Raw genomic sequence first — 22281 nt, 5'->3', positions numbered from 1 at the left:
TTTTTTCCAATTAGGATCTTTTCTACCCAGGAACCTAGCTTGAGTTTTTATGAAACAAGATGACATAGCAGCTCAGATTGAAAACACTGAGTTTGAGTAATGCTGAATTTAACAGGATGTTATCTAAAAACCTTATACCTTCAAGTGTTTCTAGACTAAATTCTGTGATTTCCCCAGAAACACATTATCAAATAGTCTTCAATAATGTGCCACATAAGTATATTTATTACAGATGTAGGTACTTTACATTACAGCCACTCTTTTTTAATATGTCTTGCTTTGAGACTCATGTATTCCTTCCTTTGTGTGTTCTCCCCAACCATATGATTGTGTATTACTGATGCTATAAATATCTTCTATTTTTTTTTAATTTTTTTTAATCTTTATTTATTTTTGGAGAGAGACAGTGTGAGCAGGGGAGGAACAGAGAAAGAGAGGGAGACACAGAATCTGAAGCAGGCTTCAGGCTCTGAGCTGTCAGCACAGAGCCTGACGTGGGGGTCGAACCCACAAACTGTGAGATCATGACCTGAGCCGAAGTCTGACGCTTGAACGACTGAGCCACCCAGGTGCCCCTAAATATCTTCTGTCTTAAGGCGACACTGACTCCTGGTTGTTCCCTTATGATCTCTGTGTGCAAAACGCTTAGTGTTTGCTGAAATTGCCTGTGGCTTGTCAATTAATCCTAGGTGTCCCTGAAATCTGAATAAAGAATAGGGTTTATAAATCTACATAAAATAACAGGACAAGTGAGATTTTAGAATCTCTGACTTCCTTGAGATTTGATCTAGTTAATAACCATCGCGACAGGGCCGTCCTTTTATTCTTGGAAGAAAATACTGTCTTCTAGAGAGGGAAAAATGGAACCAATTCAACCTGCTTATCCAACCACGTAGAAGACAGGAGGAAGGTGACCTCTTCATAGCTGTTTTGTCTGGACCCTATCCTTCAACTCCTCCTCCTAACCCCCGCCCCACCTGTTAACCTTGAGTTGATTTTGAAAGGAGGAAAGAATGCCTTGGGCTACATACAACATTTCCCATTGAGTGTATGCCCCCTCACCCCCCATATACCATATCATACGTGCCATGCACTAAGTCCTTTAGTTCACTGAGCACAACAAACCTGCAAGATAGGTATTATTACCCCAATTCCTTATATTCAAAAGGTAAGCCAAGCCTTTTTATATTTATATTGTTTCACTTTGTTTTTTTAAAATGCTTTAAGGGGGAAAAAAAAGAAAGGATCTGAAGAGGCCCGGAGTCTCAAAAGTAAGGATAAATGGTCTAGAGCACCACATTTTTCAGAGTATCAAAAACTCTTTAAAAGATTTTATCCTTTATCTAAACAGGATGCTCCCAAAACTGCTGCTGTCTGTGCTGATTTCACAGGAGGCAAATGAGTCTCCCTAACTTCTAGCCCATGATTCTGACGTAAAATATTAACTGCCAGAAGTTACCCCTTGGGTCCTTGCTAAAAGTCTCTGGTTACAAATTTGCCCTCACTTCCCCCCCCCCCCCCCCCATATTTCTGGAGAAGAGATGGAAATGGTGATCCTGGGAAGCCAGGTAACAATCTTCCACAGACTCAAGAAATCTGAGCATGACTGGACTTGTTCTCAAACTCGCTTTTCACTCAATCATATTTGGAAATTGCTTCTCTATGGGAAAGGAAGCAGCTTGCCTGACGGACTCATGTGTGTCCAGAAAAGAAAGGTTTGTTACGGAGATTCTGCCCTCATCTTAATGATCAACACGTAGTTATTACACATCTGCTGTAGTTGAGGCATTACTCAGGAGCCTTGCACGCAGTTAGCTCTATTCCTTAGGACAACCCTAGTAACAGTGTTGTTCCCATTCCACAGGTGAGGAAAACGCGTACTGCCTCAAAGTCATGTCACTTTCCTGAAGTCGTTTTCTCCCTCCCAAAATGTTAATATTCTACTGAGAACTTAAGGCCAGACATCCACCTCTTGAGACTGATTAACTCACAGCAGGGGAAGTTGGGTCTTAGGGTGACTGTTAATTGGAGGTTATTGGTGTGTGGCTGAGAGAAAACGGCCTATGAAAAGCATTTGCCCTTCGGGCTCAGGACCCTGAAACCTTGTGCTGGAGCCAGCCGGGACTGGCTGTAGAATTTTGGAATTTCAAAACTCCTGTGAGATGATATTCAAAATTAAATTGTATTAAAGTATAATTATATTGAAAACAAAAAAAAAACTATTGAAAACAAAATTAACAAATACTCAAAGCTCATCAGTTGCGAATTATTTTTCTGTTTTCTGTGCTGTTGAGGATATTTACATCTATTGTGTCTGTGTGGTAGAAATACCGTAAAATGGTTTACAGCTGTACGTCTCTTCCCAACTTTGAGTTGGGTGACTTAACCTCTGTCTCGAAATCAGACACAGGAGCATTTACACCATAGAATTAGCAAATACTGTAAGTCAGAGCTCAACTTAAGGTTTTGTTGCTCAACTACACTTAAGAATATGATAAAGGGGGCGCCTGGGTGGCTCAGTCTGTTGAGCGGCCGACTTCGGCTCAGGTCATGATCTCGCGGTCTGTGAGTTCGAGCCCCGCGTCGGGCTCTGTGCTGACAGCTCGGAGCCTGGAGCCTGTTTCGGATTCTGTGTCTCCCTCTCTCTAACCCTCTCCCACTCATGCTCTGTCTCTCTCTGTCTCAAAAACAAATAAACGTTAAAAAAAAATTTTTTTTAAAGAATATGATAAAGAGGGGCACCTGGGTGGCTTAGTCAGTTAAGCATCCAACTCTTGGTTTCAGCTCATGTTATGATCTCCCTGTTCTTGAGTTCCAGCCCCGCACTGGACTTCACATGGACAGTGCAGAGCCCACTTGGGATTCTCTGTCTCTCCTTGCTCTCTGCCCCTTCCCCACTCATGTGCGCACGTGCACGCACAATCTCTCTCAAAATAAATAAAATTTATTTTAAAAAATATGATAAAATGTTAACTCAATATGCAACATGGAACTTTGCTGAGTCTGTAATTGTTACATGGGAATAGCACAAAAAAACCCTGAAGAAATTTTTTCTTCCGGTGTTCAAAAGACTATTATTCTCTGATTCAGAAAAGAATTTGCTTGTGTCGTTAACAGACATGAAATTCCAACACATGTGTTCATTGTTTCACTTTCGTCTACCTTGCTAAACAATGCTATCAACTAACATTCATGTCAGGACTATACTCGTTGTAGCCGCGAGTAAATTACTGATGGAAGAGTCTGGCAAAACCTTGTGAAAGCATTCTGTGAAAACCAATTGCCTACGTGGAATTTATAATAAAAAGAATGTATTTTATTATTATATACAAACAGTGTTCCACACAGCCTTTATTTATGATAGACATGTTTTTCTATAGAACCAGTTGTTAAATACTTGCCAGAATAACACTGCCTGCAGGGCATAACTGGTCTGCCCCCTGCACCTGCCAGAACCACAGGGCAAGATTCAGGCCTTTCCCCTCCCGCCCCGAACACGGACACCATGTTAGAACATAATTGAAATAGTTACACAGCTTTTTATCCTGTTGTTAAAAAAGAGAAGCTAACAAGCATGCCGACTGCTCCTGGTATTGAATTTTCTGCATTAGTCTCCCAGCGAAAGGGAACACTGTCGAGAAATCTCTAAATACCCAAAACTAGGTTACAGATAAGTGTCTCCTGAAATGTCATGCATTGTTGCTGAGTGTACGTGTACCTTTTTTTTTTTTTGCTAATGAAGATTATAGGACTCATTTCCAGCGGCCTCTGGCTTATGCAATAGGATATTTACCCCCTGAAGACAATAAGCTAATATACATTACGTGTTAGTATATCAAACTAAGGAAACATTAAGGATGGAAAAAAAATAATTTAAGCCAGTCTCACATTTACAGAGTCGAGTGAATTAAAAGCAGGTTAAGAGCTTATCAGTTTCTGATTTTGTTTTACTTCTACCCTCTACCACCCTCTAGAAATACGCTAGAAATCTGTGGATTGTCACGAGTATTTTTATTTCTCAGTTACTTAAACCTACTTTAATTGGTTTTGGACTGTTTCTACAAAGTGTGTTTCTGCATAACATCTCACACGATACAAGGTGGGGCTGCCCTGTTGATTTTAGCTTCCAAAGAAGCAAGTTTTCTTTGACCGAACTTTATTTTCTTTGAGCAAACTTTAATATGCGAAATTTAGAGAACTACCGTCCTTTTCACCTTACTATTATGAACATCTAATATTTACTAATGAAAAAAAGATGAAGTAAAGTAGGTAGGAAGGAAGGGAAAACAACAACTAGGGCCCTTCCAATATCTTGTGGAAATTGCTTAGATAGGATGAGGAATGCTTAAGTAGAGGGATAAAAATGGCTGCAATATAAATTTGACTTAGGTTTGAATGGTCATCTTAATGGAGACAGAACAAGTCTGCAGAGTTCTTTGGTTCTCTTAGAAAAGTAGGTGGATTGCCAAGTAAGGGTGGGAAATACTTACAGTGCACATTTTCCTGGTGATTATTAGACAGAATTGTTTTTCTGGTTTTATGATTAAGACTATGTCAGGTTCTTTGTTTTCTTGGGATGTACATTTTACCTAATTCATCACAAATAATGCTGAAAGGAAACCCTGACAAAGTGTTTGTCTCTTTGGATTTTGTCGGTTGGTGGAAAGCAGTGTTGATTGATGTTTGCTTGTTTGTTGGTTGGTTGGTTTTTGGTGACATTTAAGGAAGCAAGATGAAATAAGTCCATAGAGAAGTAACAGTCTTTTTTCTTTATTGGAAATCACTGCTCCAAGAAACATACAATTTAAATCCTAAATCATTGGCTGCAGTCCACACGGAATAGATAGAGAATCCTTTTCCTGCCACACTGGCGATTTGACATCATCAAGAATTTAAGTCCCAGGAACTCATGTTCAGGAATATTCTGGGCATCCATTCTAGTATGGCCACAGTTGGGGCCTTGACCAGAGTCAGGTGTCTTCTTAACCTTGAAACCCTTCTTTGAACTCTACTTTTTTTAAACCGATGACACTGCCCTGAATGTAATAGTATGAGGCCAGATTTTTAGGGTCATTTGACAAATATTTATTGAATACCTGCTACTTTATGGCATTTACATTCTAGCATAGAACAGCATAGAAGCAGGTAAAAATCCGTTCCTTTATTCATCAAAAAAAGTTTGAATGCCTTTTGTATTTCAGGCACTCTTCCACATACCAAAGGCTCAACTGTGAAAAATTCAGACTTTTGTATGAGATGTGCAGAGCCTGCAGTGAGAGCTAAACCAGCCTAGAGGGATCCAGCACTCTTTCCTTTCTAGAAGAGGCCGAGATGGAGTGAGAAGTCACAGTCAGCCATGTAATATAAATACAAATATCTATAAATATAAATATCTCTTTCCAGGGAAGACTGTTCATATGCAGTCTCAGTTAAAATTCCCACAGTGTAGGGGCGCCTGGGTGGCTCAGTCGGTTAAGTGTCCGACTTTGGCTCAGGCCGTGATCTCATGGTTCGTGGGTTCGAGCCCCGTGTCCGGCTCTGTGCTGACAGCTCAGAGCCTGGAGCTTGCTTTGGATTCTGTGTCTCCCCTTCTCTCTGCCCCTCCCATGCTCATGCTCTGTCTCTCAATAAGAAATAAACATTAAAAAAAAATTTTTTTTTTTAATTCCCACAGTGTAGGGGCACCTCTGTGGCTCAGTCTGTTAAGTGTCCAACTCTTAATTTCAGCTGAGGTCATGATCTCATGTTTCCTGGGTTCCAGCCCTGCTTCAGGCTCTGCTTGGAATTCTGTCTTTTCCTCTCTCTCTCTGCCCCTCACCCACTCACAATGACTGTCTCTGTCTTTCAAAAAAAATTAATAAACTTAAAAAAAAAAAAATTCCCACAGCATAAATGCATGAGCTGTGTTTGAAATAATTGAGGATTTCTTCTCATTAACCTGACAACCTCCACCCACCGTTGTTTCGGGGATTTTTGCAGATGGGGCCGGGAGCCATAGTGATGCCAAGAGCAGGACAGGGAAGAACAGGAAGTGGAGAAAGGGTAGGAGATGGATTTCAGTGGCCCTCTGCCCTTCCCTCAGGCTCTTCCCTTAAATACCCTCTGCTTGTTTTCCTCTTCTTTCAGGTCTGCCCCAACTAAGGGGTGTTTGGTCAAAAGATCAGTAAGTCACTTTATTTTGATTCCACATTTACCGTGAACTTAAAAAAAATCACTATTTTAGGACATATGCCCTGAGAGATAGGAAAGGGGCATCATCATCATCATCACCACCACTTTATGGGTGAGGAAATTGGTTTCCTCTCCATGAGCGACTTTGCCGAGTCCACGGTTAACTGTGGCAGTACCATGACTAGAACCATGTATCTGGGGACCCAGAATCCCACTAGAGTGTGGCCCCTTCAGGGTCTGTCAGAGCTCAAGTCCTGGCTCTACTGCTTGCTTGTCAGCCAGTATAAGGCAAGTTCCTTAACGTATGTAATTTTTGCCTTTCCCCCTGTTAAATGGGCTTAAAAATAGTACTACCTCCCAGGGTTGTTAAAAGGGTAAAATTAGACAATGGACATAAAGTGCTTGACACACAGTAAGCACTCAATAAATATGTATTATTATTCTATCATGATTACTAGGCGCTAAATCAGATTCTGTGATTACAAAACTGAGTAAGACACAGCGTCAGACAGACAGACATCTTAACTGACCACGTGGCCATGAGATAGACTTACAGTGACCAGTTGGCACGGTGCACTGATGTGCCAACTCCATTTGGAGTTGGGGACCAAGGGTCCAACAGTCCTCACAGAGCAGATCACGATGAGACTTTGATCTCAGAGATAGAATTTTGCTCACCTTGAAAGGTTGAGCCCAACTCAACAGATGCGCTTATATTAGTTATCCATTGGCTGCTTAATCATCCCCAAATTAGCACCTTAAAACAAGAAACATTTGTTTCTTGTTTCTGTGGGTCAGGAACCCAGGCACCGCTTAACGGGGCATCTCTGGCTGAAGGTCTGTCATGAGGTTGCAGGCAAGCCGTCGCCAGGCCCGTGGTCATCTCCAGGCTGGACAAGACCAGGAGAATCTGTTTCCACGCTCACTCAGGTGCCTGTTGGCAGGCCTCCAAAGATCCACTTCCAAGTTTGCTCGCATGGTTGCCGGCACCCTTTGGTTCCTCCTCACAGACTTTGTTCATCCTGGAGAGCTGGAGTCAGCATTTTTTCTATAGAGGGCCAGACAGTAAATATGTTAGACTTCGCGGGTCGTTCGACATCCGTCGCAAGTATCGGCCCTACTGTGTGGCACAAAAGCAGCCATGGACAAGTCATGAATGAATGGGTAGAGCTGTATTCCAATAAAATTTGATTTACCAACAAAAGTGGCCTAAACCCTGCTCTGGATCTCTACAAGGACAGCAGCATGATTTAGCAAAAATTATACTGATGGCCACTTAGCTTCTCAGGACCTCAGTTCCTAATCTGTTAATACAACTGGATTAGATTAATATTTTTTCTTGGGGACTTCCCAACTCACAAATGCTGTGATTTTAACTTTAATTTTTATTCATAGCCATTTAATAGTCATTCGGTTGTTCTCTCTGTTTCTGTCTGTCTCTGTCTCTCTGCTAAAATCAGTAGCTTAACCAGAGTGTCAAAATCCTTTACAAATGTCGCTTTAGAATGGAAGAAATTTAAAGGACAACTTCACTGACATGTTCAAGTTCCTCCTATTACCGCAGGTAGTCGCTGTGACTCATGGTATGGCAGGCCAGCTTTGGAGCAGAGAGTGATAGGCTCTGGGCTGCACGGCTCTTGCCTCCCTACATGAGAAAGAAAAGCCCAGAAGCTGGAGGTCCAGTAGCATCATTGCTACTGGTGATTGATTGTTTACCTGTGCCCATTTGAAGTCTGTAATCCAGGGGCACCCGGGTGGCTTAGTCGGTTAAGTGTCCGACTTTGACTCAGGTCCCGATCTCACAGTTTGTGGGTTCGACCCTCGCGTCAGGCTCTGTGCGGACAGCTCAGAGCCTGGAGCCTGCTTTGGATTCTGTGTCTCCTTCTCTCTTTGCCCCTTCCCTGCTCACGTTGTCTCTCTCTCTCAAAAATAAACATTAAAAAAAAATAAAAATAAAGTGTATAATCCATAAGATATCAGTTATTAAGGTTCTTAAGATACAGATACTTAAGGAATCACAAATAGTGAAATCTCTACAAGAGGTGAGAGTTGACCCCCAACCCAAGAATTTCTCTTAAGGTAATTCTTCAGAAATCTGTCCCTGATGTTTACTTTTGCATTATACTTAATGGTTAACTTACAACCTGGTTTTTCTGGAAGTATAGTATAGGATCATCATCTCTCAGGCAATGAAAGGGACCCGGTTACTTAATTTTTGTTGTTTTTGAGGCTTTCAGTATATTAAAGTAGTAAAATAATAACAAAGCAAGATTATAAATATTAATATTTTAAATGCTTACATGTACAAATGTGTGATCTTGCACACAAGCATAAAGGTGATAGAATTTTCCTATTCTCAAGATTAAGTATTAATTCATAGGGAACTACAAGTGAATTGTTACAGCAAAATAAGACTGAAGTTCAAAGCTGTGTGATGAACATTCTTTCAAGCCTGTGAATATAGTTCTGGGTGTGTCCTTGGAGATACTTGTCAAGAGTCTACACTTGAGGCCCTTTGTGAATGGGAAGGCCAAGTTCGTTGACCTCCTGTATCCCATATTCCCTGCCTACCCCCACAATAATAGGCTTGGTTGCATACATCCTGTCATGTTAAAGACTCCATGGTGTTAATGAAAAAAGCTTAAACTCTGAACCCTTGCCTACCATTTACAGTTATGAAACTTACGTGAATTAGTTAAGCTTGCTATTCATGAAATGGAGGTAGTAGTACGTACTTCACAGTGTTGCTGGGAAGAAAATGGGGGTAGTGAGTATATAGTATCAAACACATAATGGATGCTCCAGTGTCAACGCCCCCCCCCCCTTTCTTTCTCTTTCTTTCTCTCTTTCTCATGCATCAAATCCAGAGTCCCAAGTTGAGTTTTGAAAATGTGTTGAGGGTAATGCCTGCCAGAGCCCAGTGAAGAGTCTTGTGGCTCCCACGGCCCTGAGCTCCTGTTCGCACATGTACTGACAGTGCTACAGCTGCAGGGACTTGGCCCCGGGGCTCTGCCCCCTCATCCTCTCCTGTTCCCCTCACCTGCCCTTGGTAGAGGAACACATGCGAGGCAGTTTGCACATCTGACACAAATCTCTTATGCCACGTAGGTGAGCAAACTGAGACAGAATGAGACTTTATAAATAGAAAACATAATCTTCAAAGGGCACTGGAGCGCCTACCCACGGATACATCCGTGGGATGACTGTGCCCCATTCTGGGGCCCCTGCTGCCAAGAGAGCCATACCTTGCTGCCTCCACCGGAAAGAGCTTGTGCCGCAGAGAAAGAGAGAAAAGATGAACTCAGTAGGAGTTACAATCCGGGTCTGATTCTCGGGAATCTGTTGTGTGCAGTGTCTCTAATTATTGGGGAAAGGAGAATTTCTGCCTGGGACAGGTCATTGCTAGGCTGATTTTTCTTGCTCCTTTCCTGCACTTCTGAATCGGAACAGTCGTGATGCTGGTGCCTCTCAGAGCCAGCATTTCCTGGTTTGTGATGAAGAGGCTGTCCTCTAACTGCTGGGTCCTATAGGTCCTCTTTACTTCGTGTCAGAAGAAAATTTTAAAAAGGAGAGGCAAGGAAAATCAAAATCCTTTCACCCAGTATGATTATGTCATGTTTATAGTCAGCACTGTAGACTTTGAACTTGGAAACTGCAAGGAGGGTGACTTTTACCAAAAATGGAAAGTTCTAGAAATATGAAGCGTTGGCGAGGAATGGTTAATTATCTGGCTGAGGTTCACTTTTGGAATAATTTGCACCATTTGTAACAATCATTGTGGACCTTATGTATTGTCACGGGAAAGGCTAGAAACAAAATGTTCAGTGAGAGAAAGCATGGCGTGAACTTATTTATATTACGTACTGTGCAAAATCTCTGTATAGATGGACATAAACCACAACAAATCTGGGGAAAAAATGAACACATAGCACATGGGTAGGTTGCTATGATCATTGCTGACATTTTTTTTGCACTCTTTTCCCAAACTTTGTGTGCTGATACATATGTGTGCATGTGTGTGTAGCATTATATCTAGTTTTATATATGTACGTTATATGAATATGTATACATACAAATATTTGTACATATCATTTTTTAATGAAAAAGTTCTTTAAGCATTTGGAAAAGATTGGGGATATTTGTGAACAAAACAGATGCAAAAGCAAACAAAAAAAGTTTGAATACTTAAATACAGGACTTAGAATTTGTACTGAGGACTAAACTTTAAAATCCGTCAATACACGAACTAGCTACTTATACATTCTATACTGCAGATGATTGTGCTTTACTGACGTAACTCAGATCTTTCTTTTTTTTCTGTAGAGATTCTAGATATAAATCATGGTTTTGGTGTGGGGTTTTATTTTTGTGGGTTTGTTTTGGTGGGGTTTTTTGTTGTTGTTTTTTGGGTTTGGGTTTCAATGATATTCCTCTTTGATCACGGCTTCACACAAGGAAAAGATACTTCCTTGTGCGAAATCCTGGTTAACTTCTCATAAGCTCAGACCACAAAGGGCCCCTGTGTGAGGACGCAGGAATTCCTCTGGAATACAGGGAAGGCCCCCAGCTGAATCGTATCCAAGGAAGATGTTGCAAAGCTTGCAAAGCTTGTTGGAAGAAAGGAGCCCAGCTGGGGATCTTTTCTCTCTATTCAGATATTGGCCCTGCCTGGGGGTGGGGGTGGGGGAAACCCATAAAAGAGAACCCGAAAAAAAAACTAGCCTGAATGCACTTACAAATTACAAGGAAAAGTTACTTCTTGCACCCGGGTGTTGATGCCAACTCGGGCTTATCATATTTCGAATTTAACTCCACTTGGAAACTTTGTTTTCCTTCTCATGGAAGTTGAAGAAGGTAACAGAGATGGAGACTGTCCACCAGTCTAACTTAGGGTTAGTGTAACTAACTTAGGGTTAGTGTAAACCCTAAGCAAACACCTGTGGAGAAGTGAAGGGCTGGCTCAGGTCACCCAGGCCACCTCTGCTCACTACCACTGGCCTGGGCCCACCCATGAGACCGACACACTGCCCCCAGCTGTCATCATGAACTGCGTGTTTCATCCCATGGGGCCCTGGCGTGGCATTCCCCATGGAACTCTGGCCCATCCCCGTGGGTCTGTGTCCCACCATGCTGTCTCTCCACCACCCACAAACCTTCCTGCCAGCCGCCTTCCTCCTGTCCTTCCACTTCTCTTAGACCCTGGGAGTATTTATAGGACATACAGTACTTGCCGGTGGGTCTGGCATGTCCTGGGCTTTCGGCAAATCTCATTGCCCTTCCTGTTCCTTCCCTTTGCCCCGCTTTGAACACAAATCCCCCAGGGTGCCTGGGTGGCCCAGTGGGTTAAGCCGTTAAGCGTCTGACTGGATTTTGGCTCAGGTCATAATCTCACAGTTCGTGAGTTCAAGCCCTGCATCTCTGCGCTGACAGCATGAAGTCTGCTTAGGATTCTCTCTCATCCTCTCTCTCTTCCCCTCCCCTGCTCTCTCTTTCTCTCTCAAAAAAAAAAATAAACTAAAAAAAAAAAAAAAAAATTCCCCATGCTGTTGTAGGTACTTCATTTCCTGGTCAATGATAGATCCTTTAACAAAAGCCAGGAAACGGGGTCGTGATGAGAAGTGAGGAGGGCCAGCCCTCTCCTTCACATGGGGCCCTTCCTGACCAGCGTGCTTACTGCCTGTTGGGGATGAAGGACAGCGAGAAGAATGACAGCCGCCATTTTTGTGTTTCTGCCACCTGCTTAGCCTGATCCGTGCTTTACCTGTGCCCCTCACATCTAAAAACCACATAAAGGCCCAGAGAGGTTGAGAGATTTGCTCGAGGCCACAGAGCTAACGAGTAGTGGCACCAAAATTCAAACTCAGGAGTTTCGGAGTTCTGCAGAGCTCTTTCTTCCCTCCTCCCACTGTGCAAAACTGCTTTCCCAACGACTCACAGAGTCTGGTCACCAGTAGCATTTGCTCCCCAACATCTGTGCGTGGTCAAACAGTATCAGGAGATGCAAGAAATACCCCTTCCTCACTCCCCAAGTGGCTCCAGATGAAAACAAAACCTGTAACAGAGTAAAAATTCCTTTCCGTGGACAGATAACTTAGCTGGTTAAATATCAAGCTCTTCAAAGCTCTATTTACTAATAGACCCATGGAATGTGATCCCTTCAGGGGTTTAATGTACTTGAAAAGCACTGTAAAAATCACCATTTAAGAACCTCCAGACCAGCACCATCCAATAGAACTTTCTGCCACGAGGAACATGTTTTAGGTCTGACGTTGCCCAGTATGGTAGCCACTAGCCACAGGTGGCCAGTGGTTACCATGTGGACAGCACAACTCTAGAAAATTCTGAAAGGCTCATTGCTGGTGCCCACATTTTCATAATACTTTGCTTATAAGCTCTATTATATCACTGGATCATAATTATTTGTTTACGTTTTGCCTACCTCACTAGGTTATAAGCTTTACGTCTTATTCATTCTGCTGTGATCATCTACTGGCACATGGCCTGGCCCACAATACGAGATGTTGAATAATTAATGTAGGTTAAGAAAATGGATGTGACTCAGCTCTTTCAAAAGCATCTTTGTTACTGCTTGCTCTCGTCTGGTGTACCCTTTCTCGAGATTTTGCTCTTTACGACTAGATCGGTTCCCACATCTTCATACGTGGGAGCCCTGACTGCTCACTTGTGAGCACATTTTTTCTTTCCTCCAAGGAAAACACTTTTTTTTTTTTTGAAAAAGCACTTTTTTTTTAGCTGATTATTTTGGTTATTTGTCTCTCTCAATGAATGTTTCTAGCACCATGTCTTGATATTCTCTCAGTTTTAGACGTTATTCCGCTATGGAAGATGATTCGGCTTCTACCCTCTGCCCTACCGCACACCAGAAATGTTCCCAGTCCCCGCTGCGCACCCCCTCCAGTCTTAGTTTGGTGAATACCAAGTATCTGTTACAACTCTGTAAATGTTCTTCCCAGCCAGTCCAGGTGGAAAAGTATAATTCCATTTTCTCTGGGGTAACAAATGGCTCATTTTTTCATGTGTTAAATATTCTGCATACTTATCCTGATTCAACCCCAAATTCTCTTCTTTTTTTTTTAATGTTTATTTTTGAGAGAGAGAGAGAGAGAGAGAGAGAGAAAGAAAGAAAGAAAGAAAGAAAGAAAGAAAGAAAGAAAGGGGGGGAGAGAGAGAGGGAGGGGATCCAAAGCAGGCTCCGTGATCGGCAGCAGAGAGCCCAATGCTGGACTTGAACTCATGAACTGCAAGATCATGACTCAAAGTCAGGTACTTAACAACTGAGCCACCCAGGTGTCCCACCCCAAGTTCTTTTCTTATCGTATATATCTTTCTCTTTGGGATCCTTCAGGGATTCTATCAATTTCCTCTCTTAAAACTGCCCAGAGCCTTCTTGCCTTGTCCAGTCCAAATGAGCCGTCCCTGTGACTGTGTCCACTGCTGGCATTCTGGGATCTTGGCCACTCTCATCCTGGGGGACACTTTGTCCCTCTCCTGTGTTTAATGTCCTGTTTTCTGTATCCCTTGCTTCCCCCTCTTGGTTTACTCCTTCATTTGTTTGTGACATTTTCCAATAGCTTCCTTTCCGGGAGGGGAAGGTTGTGTGAATGGTAAGTTTTTTGAGAACTTTCATATCTGAAAAGATCTTTATCTACCTTCTCACTTAACTGGTCATTTGGCCTGGCTTAGAATGAGGGTTGTGTGTGGGCACGCGCACGTGTGTGTATGTGTGTGTGTGTTTAAGGAGTCTACAACCGTTCTGATCCCCAACTCTTTGGATACGACCTGATTTTCTCTTTCTAGAAGCTTATAGCATCCCAGTTCTGAAATACCACAATGCTGTGTCTTGGCATTGAGTCTGTTTTTATTTATTGTGGTGGGCACTTGGTGACTGCTTTCATTTAGAAACTCATGTCCTTCAGTTACATGAAATTTTCTCAAATAATTTTGTCGATGAATTCCTCCCTTCCTTTTATTCTCTCTTTTTCAAGTTTCTGTTGCTTGGACGTTGGATCTTCTGGACTGATCCTCTAGATTTATTTTATCTCTTCCATTTGATTTTCTGTATCTTTTTTTTTCCTACTTCTATAAGATTTCTTCTTTTTCTTCTAGACTCTTTATTGAAATTCTGTGAAATATTAATTTTTGTTGTCTTGATTTCGTTTCCAAGAGCTTTTTGTTGTTTTTGTTGTTCTCTGATTTTTTTTTTTTTTTTTAAGATCCCCTGTTCTTTTTGGATACAGGTGACATGGTGAGAATATTATTGTCAATCGTTTTGTTTTAGCTTTAGTTTTCTTCTCCCTACTTTTTGTTTTAAGTGCTTTTTGGTTGGTCGGTTGGTTTCGATCTCTGTCTTTCGTATTAGAGACTTCCTTAGATGTCTGGAGGACAACTTGAGGGTGACTGCCAGCATTCCCAGAGCCAAGGAGGGGAGCAGGCTGAGGCTCTCAGCACTCCACGTGCACACGTTCACTTAATCCCCAGTTTTGGATTCAGAACCCCTGCCCTCTGCTGTGTGTTCTCTACTATATTCCTAGTCCAGAGACCCTGCTTTACCCTTTCCAGACACTAAACTTACATTCTTTAGGTGAGATAAAGAGCAGAAACCACTCCAAAAGCTGGGAATGCAGAAAGGAATTAGGAACCTGCTTTTTTTTTTTTTTTTTTTGTAATTGTTTTTTAATGTTTGCTTATTTTTGAGAGAGACAGAGACAGAGCACGAGCATGAGAAGGGCAGAGAGAGAGGGAGACACAGAATCTGAAGCAGGCTTCAGGCTCCTAACTTGTCAGCACAGAGCCTGACATAGGGCTCGAACCCATGAACTGCGAGATCATGACCTGAGCCGAAGTCAGACACTTAACTGAATGAGTCACCCGGTGCCCCCCTAACTGCTTTTTTTTTTTTTTTTTGATGTTTATTTATTTTTGAGACAGAGAAAGAGCATGAACGAGGGAGGGTCAGAGAGAGGGAGACACAGAATCTGAAGCAGGCTCCAGGCTCTGAGCTGTCAGCACAGAGCCCGATGCAGGGCTCAAACTCACGGAGTGTGAGATCATGACCTGAGCCAAAGTCAGAGGCTCAACCAACTGAGCCACCCAGGCGCCTCCCTAACTGCTTCTTAAACACCTTCCAAATCATGCTGATTCTAGCCCTCCCTTCTTTTTCCCTTCTATCCTAAAGACTTTAAGGATTCTGCTAAATTGGGCCGATTCTTGGCTTCCCACCCTACTAACTTGCTAGTTAACTTCACATCCATGGGCTTTCTGTTTTTATGGACGTTTGCTCTCTCTGTGAGTTATGCATGCCTCTTCCTTTGTAATGGGAAGTGGCTGGCTGCATTTGTTCTGTCTGCCACCTTTCCCTTAACCATCTCCCCACCCATCACTCCAACTCAGAAGGCTAAATGCTGAACTCAGGCACTCTCAAATACTGCACTCAAACAGGTTCTCCTTCCACCTGTTCTGTGTATGGAACCACCATTCTTTCCATCTGCCAGCCTCCAAGAATGAGAATAATTTCAGTAACTCCTTTTGCCACGCAAATCCTTTCTTTCATGGAGATGTGGCTTTTTATTTTTCATAAAACTCAGTACATATTTGTGGAAGTCCTACTTTGTATTCCTTGTTGAAGAAACAAAGATAATGAGATGTGACCATTGGACTCAAGAAATTTCCAGTGAGTGGCAGGGAGAAAAACAGAAACTGACTGATTGGTGATGATGATGATGGTGATGGTCATGGTGATGGTGACAATGACAGTGGATGAAAAATCATAGCTAATGTTAAGATTATGGTTTGTACCAACCCCTGTGCTCAATACTCTACTGTTTTCTTTCACTTAACCCTAACTGCTCTCTGAAAAAGGTACTATATAATTATAATTGTTATTTTACTCACAGGGAAACGGGTAGTGAGGCAACACAACTTTCCCAAGACACTATACGTAGTAAGTGTATACACCAAACCGCTAAGAGAAACCAGGGACAGTAGAAATCAATGCCTAACTCAAAAACCAAAGAAAGCTTGAAAAGCTAGTTTTCCACATTTGCTCTTTCCTTTGGATTTCTCTTTGACACCACCACATACCAGGCTCGTCCCATCTCCTCACTTAATTCAAAGGATCAACTCTTAGCAAGTCTCTGCACAAAACTCTTGCGGTGTTCCTTGTTTGTTGCCAGCAAGGGAGGCTTTTTGATGTATTGCTGCCATTCTGCCACTTGCTGCTCAGGAACCTACCCGCATCACCAGTCAGGTCACATTAGGTCTTCTGTGCCTACTTTCAGAGGCCCCGGTAACCTCAGAGATGCCATTTTCATCTCCAAATCCATAGCATGGGCCTCCCCACTGTCTTTTGCACGAGTCCCATATTCTCTCCTACCCCTGCCCTCTAATTTCTGCCACCTCCCATGTCTGCATTTCTCCATCAAGCCTTTCCTGGCAGCTCGACCACACTGGGATTTCTTCTTCCCCCAAACTCTCATAATACTTAGGCCTGATTGGTTTTACCAGCCATTGGGTCCTCACCACGGACAACCCAAGGTAATGTCAATGCTATCTTGCCCAACAAATAAATTAGCCAATAAGCACCAACAAAGCAGGTGTACCAAAATATTTTCTTTGGAAAGAATTTGTTTCAAAAAGTCATTCTGGGAAAAAAAATAGAATTCATTTGAAGGGTCTTATTTCTGGTTATGGTTTTTGTTTTGATACATGATCTTTATGTAGTGCTTAGAAGTAAAATTCTTAAGTCCGTCTCTGGATATTGTTAGTTTTCATCTTAGAAGGTTCTTGGGTTAGGGGTGCCTGGCTGCCTCAGTCAGTAGAACATGGGACTCTTGGCCTCTGGGTTGTAAGTTTGAGCCCCACATTGGGTGTAAAAATTACTTAAAAATAAAATATTTAGTTACAAACAGAGAGGGAGGGAGGAAGCCAAACCATAAGAGACTCTTAAATACAGAGAACAAATGAGGGTTGATTGCGGCAGCGGGGGGGGCGGTGAAAATGGGTGATGGGCATTGAGGAGGGCACTTGTTGGAATGAGCATTAGGTGTTGTATGTAAGCGATGAATCGTGGGACTCTACCCCCAAAACCAAGAGCACACTGTATACACTGTATATTAGCCAACTTGAAAATCAATTATATTAAATAAATAAATATAGCAAATAAGTTAAATTAATTAATTAAATGAAGATTCTTGGGTAAATGGACTGTGTTATATAATATTCATCTAATTGTGTTCCAGTTATACACTTATTTAACATAGGATATATTTAGTAAATATACACATAATATATTCCTGAGATAACAAATTATGGTATTAAAATGCCACATTTCATTGAATATTTGATGTCACAGATTATAACATGTACTGTTATATACCACAAAAATAGAAAATAATGCCTCAAATTTAACCATGATGTGCCAGTGAATGTAAGTTGCATTTCAGTTTCAGAAGTGTTAAAAAGTGAATGAATACATGTGCATCTTAGATCTGATTAAATATGTACACTGTTGTTTTATAATACATTGGTATTAAGCATCTTAAGGTTCCCAGTGATACTTACAACTCATATTTTCAGAAGTCATGCCGTGTACCTCTAGATGCAAGCCACCGTGTCAGAAGATACAACATGTGCGTGAACAATGGTGAAGCCGTGACCCCTCCCTACTAAACGTTTACAGGCCAGTGGAGGGAACGTTATATAAACCAATCACTGTAATAATGAAGGCAAAAAGTGATTGGAGCCGTCCAAGAAGATAAGATTCCACAGAAATGAAAATAGTGGAGTAATTACTTGGGTTTAAAAAAAAAAAAATCTCATGGAGGAGGTGGTGTGCAATGAGGTTTGAAGGATCAGTAGAATTTTGCAAGCCAGCTGGGAGAAATAATATGTGCAAAGGCATAGAAACAGGAAAAATGTAAGCCTGTTTAGAAAAGAGTGGAAAATCCAGATTGGCTGGGAGTAGGGGTGGCTAGAGAAGCTTCAGAACTAATCTAGCAGAGCCACTCGTGCCATATTGTGGAAGCTCCCGAATGCTGAGCTGAGGACGTTAAAGGACATTGGCTGGCAATGCAGAACCACTTAAGGCTTCTTAACAAGGGCATGGCTTGTTGAGAGCTCCTTCTCATTCTGTGGATCTCAGTTTAAATGCTCCCTCTTCAAGGTCCATTCTTTACTCTTAAGTAGGGTCTTAACTGTAACTCCAAACTGCCCTTCAATGCACTTGGCACATGGCAAGTCTACCAACCGCATGGCAGATTCCAAGTTCCTTAAACACCGAGAAATCCAGAATACTCACTCTTTTGCAGCTAGGGCTGTCATTTTATAGGGTACACCCCATGTGGGTGTACCATTCCCTGCAGTTTCCTGGAGCCTGGCACACAGTAGGAATTCAGTGATTTCACTAAATAATAACTCCCATCATTTCCTGTCCTCTGTTTGCCACGTTCGCTCTACCCGAAAGGCCCTCCCACCACATCTCACCATAGTTATTTTTCCATCTGCCACAGTTTCTCTCAAATGTCAGCGAATGCCTGCCAGCCCAGTGACACAACCTCGCAGTCCTGAGATTTTGTTTGTTCCTCTGATGGCATTATTTGTACCCTGCATAGTATTTTAGTGACTTGTAAACTCTCGTTGTCTCCGTGCCCTCCCCAGCCAGATGGCTAGCTCCCTGAGGCCGTGGACTTTGCCTTTCTCATGTCTTTCTTACCAAATAATATTTGAGTTGAATTATGAACACTGTGTCAAAATTAAGAATAGAATCACCTGACCTTTCAGCAATGTATTTGATATTAAGGAATAATTAAACGATAAGAAATAATATTGAGTGAAAAGACATTACAGGACAATGAAAGTGAATTACCAAAAGGGTGAAACCATTCCACTATTGTGGAATTCAGTATCTCACAAAGTAATTTACCTGGGAGCAGACTTAGAGCATTTCCTGAAAATGTCGTGTCTTGATGTCGGTGAATTATTCTTATAGTCACAGAGAAGTTGGTAAAAATCTGAACACTAGCTTTACTTTCTCAAATCTTACACACCATTATTTTCACTAAGCAATGCTATTTTCTCAATTATGTATTTTATTAAGATACTGCATATGTATTCATTGAAACTTTGATTATTTGATAGGTCTACAGGGAGAAAATTCCTTGACTTTTTTTTTCTGTTTAGTCGAAACTTTACCCATCAGAGAAGAAGTGCATTGTCATGTGGTATTTGCCAACAGTAATAAATAACAACAGTAGCTTTTGGTTATTGAATAATCCCAGCATGCCCAGCATGTGATAAACTACTTACATGTTGTGCCATTTAAATGTCACTACAACCTTTTTATAGAGGAAAACACTGAAGTTGGGTGGTTGTTAATTGATTGCTGATTCAGCAGCTAGGCTGCAAATCAAGGCGTGGCAAGTCCCAAGACACTAGTCTCCCAGGCAAGGGAACTCCGTTCCCCCACCTCACTGCCTCGCACCCCCTCAGGACATGCTGTCTGCTGTCACTTTCAAGATACAACTTGGCTGTGAACAGGAGGCAACTTGCAGACTCAATCTGCAACGTTTTTGTTGTTGCAGGAAGAGAAGTTAAACTTCCAGAGAAACCCAATGGACAGTCTCCACAACAGGTAAGCCATTTTCTTTCCCTTTTTATGCTTTGGAGGGAAAAGTCTGTACTTCCCATTTTCCAGTAAATTTTCTATTACTTGGTCTTTCACTGCAGTTTTTATTACCTGACACACGAAAGCCAGTAGACAGAGCAATCCCCAAAGTCTGTTTCTTTCTGGCTTCGTTCAGGTTTGCGTAGAATTTTGTTATTTCCTTTCTAGTTGTGTGGGTCTGGGATGCAGTTCTAAAACATGTGAGATGAGCATGACCCAACTGAGTCTTGACACTGAAAGCTTTACGATATGAGGAACTGAAACAAGATGGCAGATCGTTGCCTTGTTTGAGCTTAGCGAGAAATGTGCACGTCAGACCACTCCAATAACACTCAGCTCTTGTCCACAAATGACTGCAAAAGCACACTGAGTATTCATTTTGGGGTTGCAGATAAATTTTTTCAAGTTAGAGGATTTCACAAATACGAAATCCACAAATAATGAGGATCAATTATACCCATAAAGCACGAAGGTGAACACCAGGTACATAGGAAGCTCTGTGTAAGTTTGATATTTTTATCATCATCATTGTTGTTAAATGTTATTAAATATCCTGAGGGCATCGGGCACCTTTGAGAAGTCTTAGGTATGAGGAATGATGTGATTCAAATGTGTGTCCTAAAAAGATCACATGGCTTCCATGTGGCGAATGTATCGGGTGGATGCAGGTGGCCGGAGGAACTGCAGTAATTCAAATAAGAAAGAGGTGATTTGGGGGAGGCTGGATGGCTCAGTCAGTTAAGTATCTGACTCTTGATTTTGGCTCGGGTCATGATCTTGGGGTTCGTGGGTTCGAGTCCCGTGTCTGGCTCCATACGGACAGTGTGGAGCCTGCTTGGGATTCCCTCTACCTTTCTCTCTCTCTGCCCCTCCCCTGCTCACCTTCTCTGTGTCTCAAAGTAAATAAACTTAAAAAAAAAAAAAGAGGTGATAATGTTGTAGGATGGGGGCAATGGCAGTGCACGAGGAGAGAAAAGGATGGGTCTAAGACAGTATAAGGGATAGCATTCCTGCCTTCACGTTGCATTCACCCTGGAATGTGGTTCCGAACTCCACCAGCACCATTATCTGCTCACCTCTGCCCACAAGCTCTTCCTAATCTTCCTAAGATTACTCAGGTGCTCCTTATGTAACATCGTATGATGTCTTTCAATCTCATAACACTAGACTAGTCATCTGCTTGGATATTATTTATGTATTTTTCCCTTGCTAGACTGTAAACTCTCTCCAGATCCCTGGAATTGAGTTCAGTAGTTGGCACATAATAGGTGCTCAGAAAATGTATGTTGCATGAATGGGTGGTGAGCCCTTTAGCAAAATGGCAGAGGTCCTCTGCCTCTTTGTGTCCTAATAACTAGCAGAGTGGCCCCTAGTTACATGCCTCGGGATTACTGAGGCCTTAGAACCATGTTCAATCTTTTCAAGTGCACAAGCTGTTTTCACTATACTTCCAAGAAACATTGGGGATTCAATTCTGCATGTGCAGGGTCATCTCTAAGTATGGGACAATCTGTTTTTTCTTATCCTATGACCAGTTCATGCTTCTAAGCTTGAGTCCTGAGCACCTTTATAAAATGAGGTGATTGAGCGGGATGTTCTCTAAGATTCTTTGTGGTTTGGGCACTCTAGGATACTGGGATTTACTCAGAACTAGGTGATGCCAAGCACCTAGCCCTGAGCTATGCTTCATTATTGGGGCGCCTGGCTGGCTCGGTCAGTTAAGCATCTGGCTCTTGATCTCAGCTCAGGTCTTGATCTCAGGGTTGTGAGTTCAAGCCCCGTGTTGGGTTTCACATTGAACGTGAAGCCTATTTAAAAAATAAGTAAAAGAAAAAAGAAAGCTGTCATTATTTGTAGCCTTACAAGACTGCGTCGTATAAACTTCTGTCCACATTGCCTCCTCTAAGTCTTCCTCATCCTTTCCAAAACTTGGCTTTTTCTAAATGCTTCAAGTTTCATGCAGACTTCTTCCACCTGCCAGATAAAGCTACTTACCAATTAAGAGGCATACCGTGTGTTGGAGATGCACCCTGATTCCCATGGCTTTCCAGGGAGGATTTGGTCAGAACAATGCTTGTTTGTATTCACAGTATCTAAAATTCAGTAGCATCCAGTAGTTAAAGAATATTTTCATGGATGATGACGGTGAACATGACAGCAGTCAACATTTAAGAACCTACTACTTGCCAGGCCTAGCACACGATCTAATCATGTGATCTTTTTTTTTTTTTTTAATTTTTTTTAACGTTTATTTACTTTTGAGACAGAGAGAGACAGAGCATGAACAGGGGAGGGGCAGAGAGAGAGGGAGACACAGAATCTGAAACAGGCTCCAGGCTCTGAGCCATCAGCACAGAGCCTGACGTGGGGCTCGAACTCACGAACTGTGAGATCATGACCTGAGCCGAAGTCGGACGCTTAACCGACTG

The 22281-nt window shown here is 42.1% G+C and overlaps 1 protein-coding gene across 5 annotated transcripts in view; it reads left to right on the top strand.

The window, feature by feature from the left end:
* Positions 1-22281, top strand: part of C3H4orf19 (chromosome 3 C4orf19 homolog) — an 87242-nt gene that overhangs the window by 50498 nt on the left and 14463 nt on the right. For all 5 annotated transcript variants that reach the window (XM_058722880.1, XM_058722878.1, XM_058722881.1 and 2 more), the window contains one exon: positions 19770-19819. The gene's annotated coding sequence lies outside the window, so the exon portion shown is untranslated. The remainder of the gene's footprint in view (positions 1-19769; positions 19820-22281) is intronic.

Source organism: Neofelis nebulosa, chromosome 3, assembly GCF_028018385.1.
Source record: "Neofelis nebulosa isolate mNeoNeb1 chromosome 3, mNeoNeb1.pri, whole genome shotgun sequence".
NCBI lineage: Eukaryota > Metazoa > Chordata > Mammalia > Carnivora > Felidae > Neofelis > Neofelis nebulosa.
Note: the sequence above shows the minus strand (reverse complement) of the source record. Positions and strands in the feature narration are given on the sequence as shown.